A 12,050-nucleotide genomic window follows, 5' to 3' on the forward strand; every position below is an offset into this window, starting at 1 on the left:
GTTGTGTACGATATTGAGAAAGCATTCGTTCAAAAGCAATTGTGCTTGGGTGCTTTCTTAGATATTGAAGGTGCTTTCGACAACGTGTCTTTCGGTGCAATATTGGAAGCCGCACGTTGTAATGGGCTACCTAATATTATTATCAAATGGATTCACCAGATGCTTAAAAACCGACATCTCTACTCGACATTACGTCAAGCAGCGATTAGGAAATTAAGTGTCTGTGGCTGCCCCAAGGGGAGTATTATCTCCACTTTTGTGGAACCTCGTTGCAGATACGCTATTGAGATTACTCAATAATGGCGGTTTTCCTACCTATGGATTTGCTGACGACTATCTAATATTGATAGTCGGTTTGTGTATTACTACTTTATTCGACCTGATGCAAAACGCTCTTCAGGCAGTCGAAAGTTGGTGTCGCCAATATGGCCTTTCGGTTAATCCGAATAAAACATCTATTGTTCTTTTCACGGAAAAACGTAACCGTAACGGTATTCGCCCATTACATCTTTTGACTCTGAAATCAATGTAACGGATCAGGTAAAGTATGTGGGACTAATTCTTGATTCCAAGCTCTCCTGGACTCCTAACATTGAGTTCAGAGTCAAAAAGGCGTGTATGGCTTTCGGCCAATGCCGACGAACTTTTGGTAAAACTTGGGGTCTTAAACCTAAATATATCAAATGGATTTACACAACAGTTGTACGACCAATTTTGGCTTATGGATGTCTTGTGTGGTGGCAAAAGGGTGAAGTGAGGACAATTCAGTCTAAATTAGGCCATCTTCAAAGGATGTGCCTAATGGCAATGACTGGTGCTGTTCTCTTCGACTCCCACGGCTGCTCTCGAGGTTCTTCTCGACGTTGTCCCACTACACATACATCTCAAACAAGAAGCACTTTCTTGTACTTACCGATTATGGGTTCTCGGTTTCTTGGAAGAGAATCCTGTAAACCGCAGTTCTACACACACTTCGTTGTTACAACTCATGGTTGATTGGGACAGAACAGTCCTTGCTCCAAGTGATCTCACACTCGCTAGTAGTTTTCCTTATAGGACATTTTCAACACAATTCCCCTCGCGGGATGAGTGGACATCTGGCTTTTTGGAGAGAAGTATGTCGGACAGCATTGTTTGTTATACTGACGGCTCCCTCTTCGAAGGTAGAGCGGGTGCAGGTGTCTACTCGCGTGAGCTAAGATTGGAACAGTCACACTCACTGGGTAGACACTGCACTGTCTTTCCAGCGGAAATATTTGCTTGAAATATTATATTTTTTTGAAATATTTGCCATTATGTGTGGAGTGCAATCAGCACTTCAGAAACACATAATGGGCAAAGTAATATACTTCTGTTCAGATAGTCAAGCAGCTATCAAAGCCCTCGCTTCGGCCAACTCAAGGTCGAAGTTAGTAATCGCATGTCGAACTCAAATAGAGGAACTGAATTCAGTTAATACATTGCACCTTATATGGGTACCTGGCCATTCGTCCATAGCTGGAAACGAATTGGCTGATGAGTTAGCTCGCACTGGAGCATCACAAGACTTTTTTGGTCCTGAGCCAGCTATTCCAATATCTAAGTGTTGGGTGAAGCGTTTGATTAGCTCTTGGGCTTCCACTCAGCACAAACGGTAATGGAGTAGTTTGGATTCATGTCGACAAACAAAATTGTATATCCGAGAGACATCTCCGGTAGTAGCTAACTATTTAGCTAATCTGTCTAAACAGAATTGCAGTGTCTTAGTCAAGGCCTTGACAGGTCACTGCCGACTCAACTATCACATGGCAAATATTCAACGTGTTGAATCCTTTGTCTGTGATGGTTGTGAATCCGATTATGGAACTTCTTATCATCTGATATGTAACTGCCCAGTTTATGCGCAACTGCGTTTCCAAATATTTGGTAAACACTTACTAAGTGAAATTGACTACAGAAACCTGAACCTTCAAAGCATTCTGTTGTTCATAACCCGTTGTGGTAAGGAGCTATGAGCTTTTGTACGTGTTGTATACGTTGTATGCCCTCTTCAAGGGTACCTTTCCTCAACTTCCCATTTTTCTCCCATCCATATTCCTTTCCTTTTTGTTCACTTCCTTTTCCGTCAGGTGCATGATGAGAAAGGCTGTGAAGGCGATGGCACAAATCTCCCGAATTGAGGTGAACGTGCCCCTGGAGCCGACGTTCTGATACCTGATACCTGAGCAATGTTTTGACGTAGGACTTACGTCTCTCTTTACTATACCGGGTGTCATTTCAAAATATTCAAATCGAGCGCGTTACGCTGTGTTGAAAGATTTTAAACGTTAATAGCGTTTGTCTCAGTGGACGAATTTCTGCGGGAAGCCCCTCAATCGACAGATTTCAAGTATGCCTATCATGTCCATGCTTAATAAGACCCGAAAAACTTGTATCAATAGGCATGAAACTGTTTTCAATGAAAAACATTGAGATCAAGAGTCCCTATAAATATGGGTACAGCATAATTCTTGCATCATTCCATTACCACGTTCTGATTGGTGCAGACACCAGCGAATGAGCAGCCATAAAATAGCGCAACGCGATTTTTTCCTTTCATCCTTCCAGTTCGAGACAGCAACACGTTCGGACGTGTTTTTTGCTCGCGCATTTTTTCGAAGTGTTTTTTCTCGTTCTTTCGCTGTTTACGTTTTCGCTTGTCGCGTTGGCGTTATTTTCTCCCGGACCCGTCTTGGGAGACTCGGTGGCCGATTCGGTCGCTGGAAAAGTGCCTAAGCGCACTGCTCTTGGAGGCGCGGGTAACCCCTCCAAGCAGCTTTTGCAGAGCAACGTGTTCTCGCCGTTCCCGCTTGATGACGCCGGCAATCCGCCGAAAAAGAGGAAGAAGCAGCAATCGCAGCTGCCGCAGGTGCAACCGGAGAGGAAGGAGAAGTGCCCGCCCGTGTTTGTGAAGGGCGATCCGCCGGATTTACGCCCAAAAATTCGCCAGCTGATCGCTAAGGGGCTGAAATGTACTTTTCGGCTCTGCAGCGAGGGCGTGAAAGTGATGCCGGCCAACAGGGACCATCATCAATCCGTCGTGGAGTTCCTCGAGGTCCACAAGTATAAGTACTACACTCATGACCACCCCGGCACGAAGCCGCTCAAGGCTTTGCTGCGAGGACTTCACGACGGAGGAAGAGCTCCAAGCAGAGCTAGAAAGTTGCGGACTGAAGCCAGTAGCCGTCCACAAGATCGCTCGTCACGACAAGGCGAGGAAATATCGCGACCAGCTTTACCTGATCCATCTGGAGCACGGCTCCACTACCTGGAAGGACCTGAAGCTGGTTGGCGTTATAAATTACACCGTCGTTGACTGGGAGCGATATCGGCCAGTGCACCGCGATGTCACGCAATGCACCAACTGCTTCAATTTCGGGCACGGCACCAGGAACTGCCGCATGAAGCCGCGCTGCAACAAGTGTGGCGAACCCCATCCGACTGACGAGTGCGACAAAATGGAGGTGGCCGATCCCAAGTGCGCCAACTGTGGCGAAAAACATCGGGCCACCACAAAGGGCTGCCCAAAGCGAGCCGAGTTCCTGGAAATCCGGAAGAAGGCTTCCACCAGGACCATTCCGAAGAAGAACCGTGTTCCTGTAATCAACGAGGTGAACTTTCCAGCCATCCCGGCTCCCCGTCGTGTGATTCCAATACTCCCACCGCTACAGCCGCACAAGCGACTGGCAGCGGCAGCTGCATCGGTCCAAGCTCCAGCATCGTCGGCACCATCCACCAGCGAATGGCCCCGCTTCCTCCTCCTGGGTTCCGTCGGCAGTCGGAGAACGAAGCCGTCCCACCGGAAGAATCTGCCCCGCTGTACACTCCGGAGCAACTGATGCCGATCTTCGCGCAGCTCGCCACTCGACTGCGCGGCTGCAAAACCCGATTCGACCAGGTCTTCTCACTTGGCATGTTCATCATTGAAAATGGCTGCTAGGGTGGGCCTGGTCAACTGGAACGCTTGCTCGCTAAAGAGCAAAACAATCGAGCTGAAGGATTTCCTTGAGGAGAAGGAAATAGACGTGGCGTTCATCACCGAAACGCACCTAAAACCAGAGGTGAACATCAACATCCCGGACTTCCGCATCGTGCGACTCGACCGGCCGACCAGGGGAGGTGGTGTGGCCATCGCTCTTCGCTACAACATCAACTGTCGTCTGCTTCCAAGCTTCCAGCTCAGTGTCATCGAGGCCATCGGTGTCGAAATCACCACTTCGGTCGGCACAATCGCGCTCATCGCGGCGTACTGTCCAACGCAAGCCAAAGCCGGCGATGGATCATCGGCTGCCCTTCGGAGGGACATCGTCAAGCTGACGCGGAGGCAAGGCCAGTATATCATTGCCGGCGACTTGAATGCCAAACATCAAGCCTGGGGCAACAGTCGCGGCAATCGAAAGGGCACCATCTGGAGCAACGACATGGAGGAAGGCCACTACACGATCCTGAGCCCGGATTCCCCCACTCGGCTGAGTCGGTCCGGTGCCCACGCAACGCTCGACCTCTACGTAACAAACCTGAGTGACCACGTCTCGCAGCCGATTGTATACCAGGAGCTCAGTTCGGATCACTATCCGGTGGTGGCGGAACTGGGCTCCTCGATCAATCGGCACCAGCAGTTACGGCGGAACTACCACCGAGTGAACTGGCAGCGTTTCCAGCAGTGCGTCGATAACACCGTCGACTACGAGGTGCGTCCGGAGACGCCGGAAAGTATCGACCGCCAGCTGTGCGCTATCGAGGAGGCGATCACGGCGGCCCGAGAGCAACACGTACCGACGGCTCGGCAGGTAAGCAACTCCTTAAACATCGATACACTCACCAAAGATTTGATTCGATTGCGGAATGTCACTCGCAGTTTCAGCGTACTGGACTGCCTGAGCTTAAGGCACGCTGCAATCGAATCACAAAAATTATCAAGGCCAGAATGGTGGACCTCAAAAATAACGACTTCTCGAATAAGATCCGCACTCTCCCAGATTATGCTAAGCCGTTCTGGAAAATGACAAAAATTCTAAAATCCAAGCCTCGGCCCATTCCACCTTTGATCCCACTAGACAATAATGGCTCTAAGGATCGCTTGATAACTCCTGCAGAGAAGGTCGCTGAAATAGGTCGTCACTTCGTCAGCTCACACAATCTTGGGCAGAACATCGTCAGTCCACACGAAGCAGCCGTCAACGAGCATGCTAACACCATCCATTTGATTCCCAACGACTTCTCGGAGGAGTTGGAGATCTCAGCTGGCGAATTGACGGCCTATATCAAATCGTCGAAGAACATGAAGGCCCCAGGCTTCGACAGCATCCTGAATCTCGAGCTCAAACACATGAGTGCTCCGTTCTTTGAGCACCTCTCGCTGATCTTTAATCAGTGTCTCCGGCTCAGCTACTTCCCATCGTCCTGGAAGTCAGCGAAAGTCATCCCCATCCGGAAGCCTGGGAAGGATCCTTCCTCCCCAAAAGTTATCGACCCATCAGCCTTCTCTCAGGGTTATCCAAGCTATTCGAAAAAGCTATTCATCACCGGTTACTTGAGTCTGCCGAAAATCTCAACATCTTGCTCGAGGAACAGTTTGGTTTCCGACGCGGTCGGTCAACTGTATACCAACTGACCCGAGTTACCAACGTCCTCAGACGGAACAAGTTTGTCTCGAAAACATCCGCCATGGCCTTACTCGATGTCGAGAAGGCATTTGACAATGTATGGCATGATGGCCTGGTGTACAAACTACAACGCTACAATCTTCCCAGCTACCTGGTGAAAATCATCAACAATTACCTGTCGGCAAGGACATTCCGGGTCTCAATCAGCGGAGCGAGTTCCAATGCGCACAACATCGTCGCAGGCGTTCCCCAGGGCAGTATCCTCGGGCCCCTGCTTTTCAATCTGTTCACCTCCGACATGCCAGAACCTCCAGAAGACGGCATTCTGTCTCTGTTCGCAGATGACACATTCATCGTCTACAACGGTAGAGTGATCAGAGCGCTAGTGGCAAAACTCCAACGAGGCCTGGATGCCCTGACAGAGTATCAACGCGGCGAAGACCCAGGTCATCATTTTCCCCCACTCCAAATCCCCTAAACTTGTTCCGCCTGGGGACAGTAAAATCATCCTTAATGGCACGACTGTGGAATGGGCCAATGAGGCCGACTACCTTGGCTTGACCCTCGACAGCAAGCTTATTTTCAGGCAACAGGTTGACAAAACGGTGACAAAGTGTAACGTCTTGTTGAAACTACTGTACCCTTTGATCAACCGCCGGTCGTCATTGTCCCTCAAAAATAAGCTTGCTGTCTACAAGCAAATCATCCTCCTTGTGATCGAATATGGCATGCCGGTCTGGGAGAGCTGCGCTAAAACCCACCACCTCAAACTTCAACGGGTCCAAAACAAATTCCTGAGGATGATCCTCAACACCCCTCCCAGGACAAGAACATCCGAGGTCCACCGTCTGGCCGGAATAAAAACCTTACATTAACGCTTTGGTGAGTGTAAAGAAAAGTTTAGGGTCCGTTGCTTGCACTCGGACCAACAAGCGCATAGGGTGCTAGTTCCAATCTAGGTTATCAAATTTTTATTGTAAATATTAGTGTACATAGTAGTTAGGTTATCAAATTTTAAAAAACACTAGCGCCTTCTGAAGGCCGTCATGATACATTATATTTTAAAAATTAAGTAGAAACATAAAAATAATAATAATAATAATAATTAAAATTGAAGTTGGAGGGCCAAGCCGGCCGATCACTGTACATGTCAAAAATAATTGTAGAACAAAAAATGTGTAAATAAAGAAGAATTTTACTACTACTTTTCCTTTCATTCTGACCGGGACAAGCGAAGCAACCGCATCATCGATTGAACAGCACTCACACCTTTTAGCAGGGAATGAAGTCTGCACCGACCGCTTTTTCGGCTCGACACCATCGAAGCGACCATCATCAGCCGATACCTAGCCAGTACATCAGCTGAGCAGATACCGACAGCAGCCGCAGAGTCGAGCCGAGACCGGCCGGCATCGGTGCTGAGCCGAGACAGGCTGAAGAAAAGCCACATGATGCAGCATGTATGTCCAAAAACAAACGGTTCTTCAGAGAGCCAATAATAGAGATCAATATCAATGCTTTCAATACCCTTCGGGATAGAAATTGTACTTGGGTGCCAAGTCCAATATTCTAGAGATAAAATTTTATGCGTGATTTTCATAAATAGCGTCAAAACTAATAGTGGATAATTTTTCTGATTTAACCGCGAAGTGGACGAAGAACTTCGCTTGACCATGCCTTTAAAGATAAGATGTCCAAATCTCTCGCATAATCTTATTTGGATAAAAAACACCGATAACAGCTCAAACATTAATAAACTATCAATCGATTTTTCATCAAATGTTGGATTTTTTGGCATTGATAAAAAAAAATATGTAGATAAATATTGTTTGATACTGACCGCACACAAAGCGAACGTGACTGAATGATCGTCCCATGTTACCAATTCTAAGTCTTATCACCCGAAATCCCATGTCCGGGTGTTTCCTTCCTTCTACTACTAACAATGTTGTCTCAGAAAAGAACACCCTACTTCCCACCTGAACTGCAATTCTAAGCTCGCTTGCCCGGCTTATTGGCCTGTATCTAGCGAAAAGTCCCGTTAGGAAATAGACGCCAGCAGCGAGCAACAAGCGTAAAAAAGAAGAAGCCCTTCTCGAACGCGTTGATGATGATGACGCTTTGGCTGACAAAGAAGCGGGATACAAGACACTAGCTGATTGGCCCACCAATTGGAAAGCAGAAGAAGCAGAAGCAGAAGATTCAAAATTAAGTAGGTATAAAAGAAAAGTGCTAGAAATTCGCGGTTATTTGAAAAGATCGTTTTCTTACTTTTTGCACTTAGCCGAAGCAATCAGCCTTTTTCAAGGCTCTAAGAGTTAAAAATAATGTTCTTCAGTCGCTATCGCACGCATTAGGAGGCCCTTCAGTGGAAGGGCTGAGATACAGTCTACATCCCCTGCTGAGCCAACTTGTGGCCTATTTCAGGCAGTCCTTCAGTGGGAAGGTTGCCACTGTCGAGGCTAATATTCCGTGACCGGACAGATACTTCCTGATTTTTTTTTATGACTCTTGTTCGAAGTAGATTTGATTTCTGTGTCGGTTTGATGAGAAGATTTTGCCAAGGAATGGTATGCAACGCCGATTATTAGCATTAGCATTAGCATTGAGCAATTCACACAAATTCGTAGGTGGTACAAGCCTGAACTATTGTGTTAGAGTAGCATCACTTTCATCCGTTACCACAGATATTGATTTGGGACTAATCACTATCTCTTAGATGGAAGCAATGCACTCTCTCCAATAGTCCAGATCTGTCCTGGCCACGTCCTTACGAATGCTGGGGAAGGGGAAGGATGGTTAGTCGGACACCTACTTAAGGAAGAGGCAGAGAACTCTACGACCTCTCATAGGTGCCACGGGATATTTTTTTTTGGAATTGTTAGTGTGGAAGGTTATAACAGTAGGAATTGTGTTGGTAGAACGTGAAACACAGAAAGAACTATGATAGAAATACAAAGTAGGAAAGGGACGAGCCTGGAATTGAACCCACGACCTCCTGCTTATAAGGTATTAAGGTATAAGGTCATAAGAAGCGGTAGCCACTAGACCACCGAGCTCGTCTGGTATGCAACGCCGATTATTTATCCAAAATAGTTGATGTGAGAAATTTGGACATATTATGTATCTTAAAGGCATGGTCAAGTCAAGTCCTATGTCCACTTAGCGGTTATGTCACAGACATTACCCACTGTTCGTTTTTGTTGGAATCTCGGACACACTTCAATGGAGAGCGGTACGAAACTGGCCTTTTATTGCGCTCTGATAGAATTCGGCTACCGGATAACAAGGCAGTCGCAATCCGTCGGTAAAAATGCCTGGAGAAACGCATGGCGAAGGATACGGAACTGGCGAACGTTTTGAACGACAAAATCGCGGAATACATTTCGAAAAACTATATTCGCGAACTAACACCAGAAGAACTGTCGGAGAAACGTGAACGAGTGTGGTATCTACCGATTTTCCCGGTATACAACCCGAATAAACCTGGAAAGGTACGTATCGTTTGGGATGCCGCCGCCACAGCTTACGGAACATCACTGAATTCGGCATTCCTTACTGGTCCAGATCAGTTGACGTCGTTAGTTGGCATTCTGTATCAGTTTCGTGAGCATCGAGTAGGCGTGTGTGCTGACATCCGGGAGATGTTCCACCAGGTACGGATAGTTCCAGAAATTCAGCACTGTCAGCGGTTTCTGTGGCGCAGTATCGTGGAACATGGTGAACCTAGGACTAATGTCATGCAGGTAATGACCTTTGGGGCGAGCTGTTCTCCTGCTATAGCCCAGTTCGTGAAGAACAGCAACGCAGACAGATACGTAGAGAAATATCCGGAAGCAGTAGCGGTGATCAAGAAATGACACTATGTGGACAACATGGTTTTGAGCGCCGAAACGGAGGAAGAAATCGTCAAGCTATCCCAATCGGTACGTTATATCCACATGAAGGGTGGATTTGAAATCCGCAACTGGGTCTCCAACTCATCGCTGGTGCTGTCGAAAATAAATGCAAAGCAGTCAACAGAGAAGGATTTGAATATAACTTCCGAGTTAGCGAGCCAGAAAATCCTCGGTATGTGGTGGGATACGCAGGATGATGTGTTCAAGTACAAGATCGGATGGACGAGATTTGATTCAGCGCTTCTCGATGGAAGTCGTTGTCCCACCAAACGGGAGATCCTTAGGACACTGATGACTATCTACGATCCTGTAGGGCTGATAGATCCCGGAATTGGAGAAACTTCGGATCCCAAGGTGTTACCGGCAAGTTGTATTGTCGATGGAAGAGGCTGCAGTAGATATGCACGTCTTCGTTGATGCCAGCGAAAGTGCTATGTCAGCCGTTGTGTTTCTGCGATTTACGAAAGGTGACCAGCTGGAATGTTCTCTGGTTGCGGCTAAGACTCGAGACTATCACCGATGAAATACACCTCATTCCCACGGTTAGAGCTGCAAGCCGCAGTTCTGGGGTGTCGATTGGCTGCCAATGTAACACGAAGCCTGACGATGAACATCTGTAAGCGTACATTTTGGACAGACTCTCGAATGTGCTCTGTTGGCTGCGTGCCGACCACAAGCGATACAGTGCTTTCGTCGGATCAAGAATCAGCGAAATATTGGAATCTACGGACATCCACGATTGGAGATGGGTTCCGACTCGATGTCGCTGATGATGGGACCAGATGGCGAGATCGACCTGACCTATCGTCGGAGAGTAGGTGGTTCAAGGGTCCAGAGTTCCTGATGCAAGCAACAAAGAAGTGGCCCAGCCTTCCAGTAAAGATCTCTACCGAGGAAGAGATGAGACCCAACGTATTGTTCCACATCAGTGTTTCCGAATCGGTAATCTATGTCAGCAGGTTTTCGAGTTGGCGACGACTGTTGATAGTGACCGGATACGTGATTCGTTTCTGCACGAACATTCAACGGAGCTGTAGGAAAGTTTCCTTAATTGCTGGACCACTCATGCGGGAAGAGCTTCGCAGTGCGGAAGCACACCATTATCGGCAAGCTTCTTCTTCTTTTTATTGGCATTACATCCCCACACTGGGACAGAGCCGCCTCGCAGCTTAGTGTTCATTAAGCACTTCCACAGTTATTAACTGCGAGGTTTCTAAGCCAAGTTACCATTTCTGCATTCATATATCATGAGGCTAACTCGATGATACTTTTATGCCCAGGGAAGTCGAGACAGTTTCCAATTCGAAAATTGCCTAGACCGGCACCGGGAATTGAACCCAGCCACCCTCAGCATGGTCTTGCTTTGTAGCCGCGTGTCTTACCGCACGGATAAGGAGGGCCGCAACATCGGCAAGCGCAACGTGACATATACCATGACGAGGTTGCAGTGTTGGTGGCTAAAGAAGAAAGGGGAAAACAAATCCCAAAGGCGAGTCCGCTCTACAAGCTGAGCCCTTTTGTGGACGACTCAGGAGTATTGTGGGCTGCGAAATGGTGAGTTGACATCCGGGAAGGGGCGCCTAGCATAGCTCTGGTCCTCACAAGTTCCAATACTCACGCTTCCACGGGTCTTCCGATGACAATTGACCGCCAGCTAAGGGTTGCGTACTTAGCTGGTAGTGCAGCCTGGGCACTGTTGTCCTTCTGACATCAGCTAGAGTGAGAGGGTGCGTCCTGTGGGATCTGCCTAGGATGTGGTGGGGTTCGACAGTGGGCTCTGTTGAACTTCTATAAAAAGCTGCATGTGTCCCCAAGCAGGCCCTATCAAAGCGACCGTGTGCCGCTCAAAGCGCACTAGCCTAGTCCTGGTGTTGGGTGGGACTTTAAACAAATTTGACCCGACTGATCGAGCGTCTGTCCACCAAGGAGGTGCGGCTCCAACAGCGTCTGTTCTGGCATCCAGCGGCTGAGTATGAAATGCTATTCCCCGGAACCTATACCTAAGATGGCAGACCCATCCCGGTGGATAGGGAACCTTGGGCCAACAACCTACTGTTCCCGAAACATCAATTTGTTCGAGAATCTGATAATGAAAGAATACGGACTGATTTTACGGCGACGACTCTTAGCGCGAAACAACGGACACGAATAGGAACATGGAACGTTTAAATCTAGCCCAGGAGGATAAATTGGCACAACTTGCCAATGAGGCACGCCGCATGAAGCTTGAGATCCTGGGACTGAGTGAAGTCCGTTGGCCAAACTTTGGAGAACACAGAACGCCGTCGGGACAAGTTCTGCTATACTCTGGTTTACAAGGTGAACACGCTCCCCGGCATCGCGGAGTTGGCTTCCTACTAAGCGCTCAGGCACACTCTGTGCTTATGAAGTGGGAACCTATAAGTGAAAGGATAATCGTTGCCAGATTTAGAACACGGGTCCGAAACCTTACTATAATCCAATGTTATGCGCCAACCGATGCTGCCGATCTGCAAGACAAAGAGAACTTCTACAGTCAACTCAATGC

Source organism: Armigeres subalbatus, chromosome 1, assembly GCF_024139115.2.
Source record: "Armigeres subalbatus isolate Guangzhou_Male chromosome 1, GZ_Asu_2, whole genome shotgun sequence".
NCBI lineage: Eukaryota > Metazoa > Arthropoda > Insecta > Diptera > Culicidae > Armigeres > Armigeres subalbatus.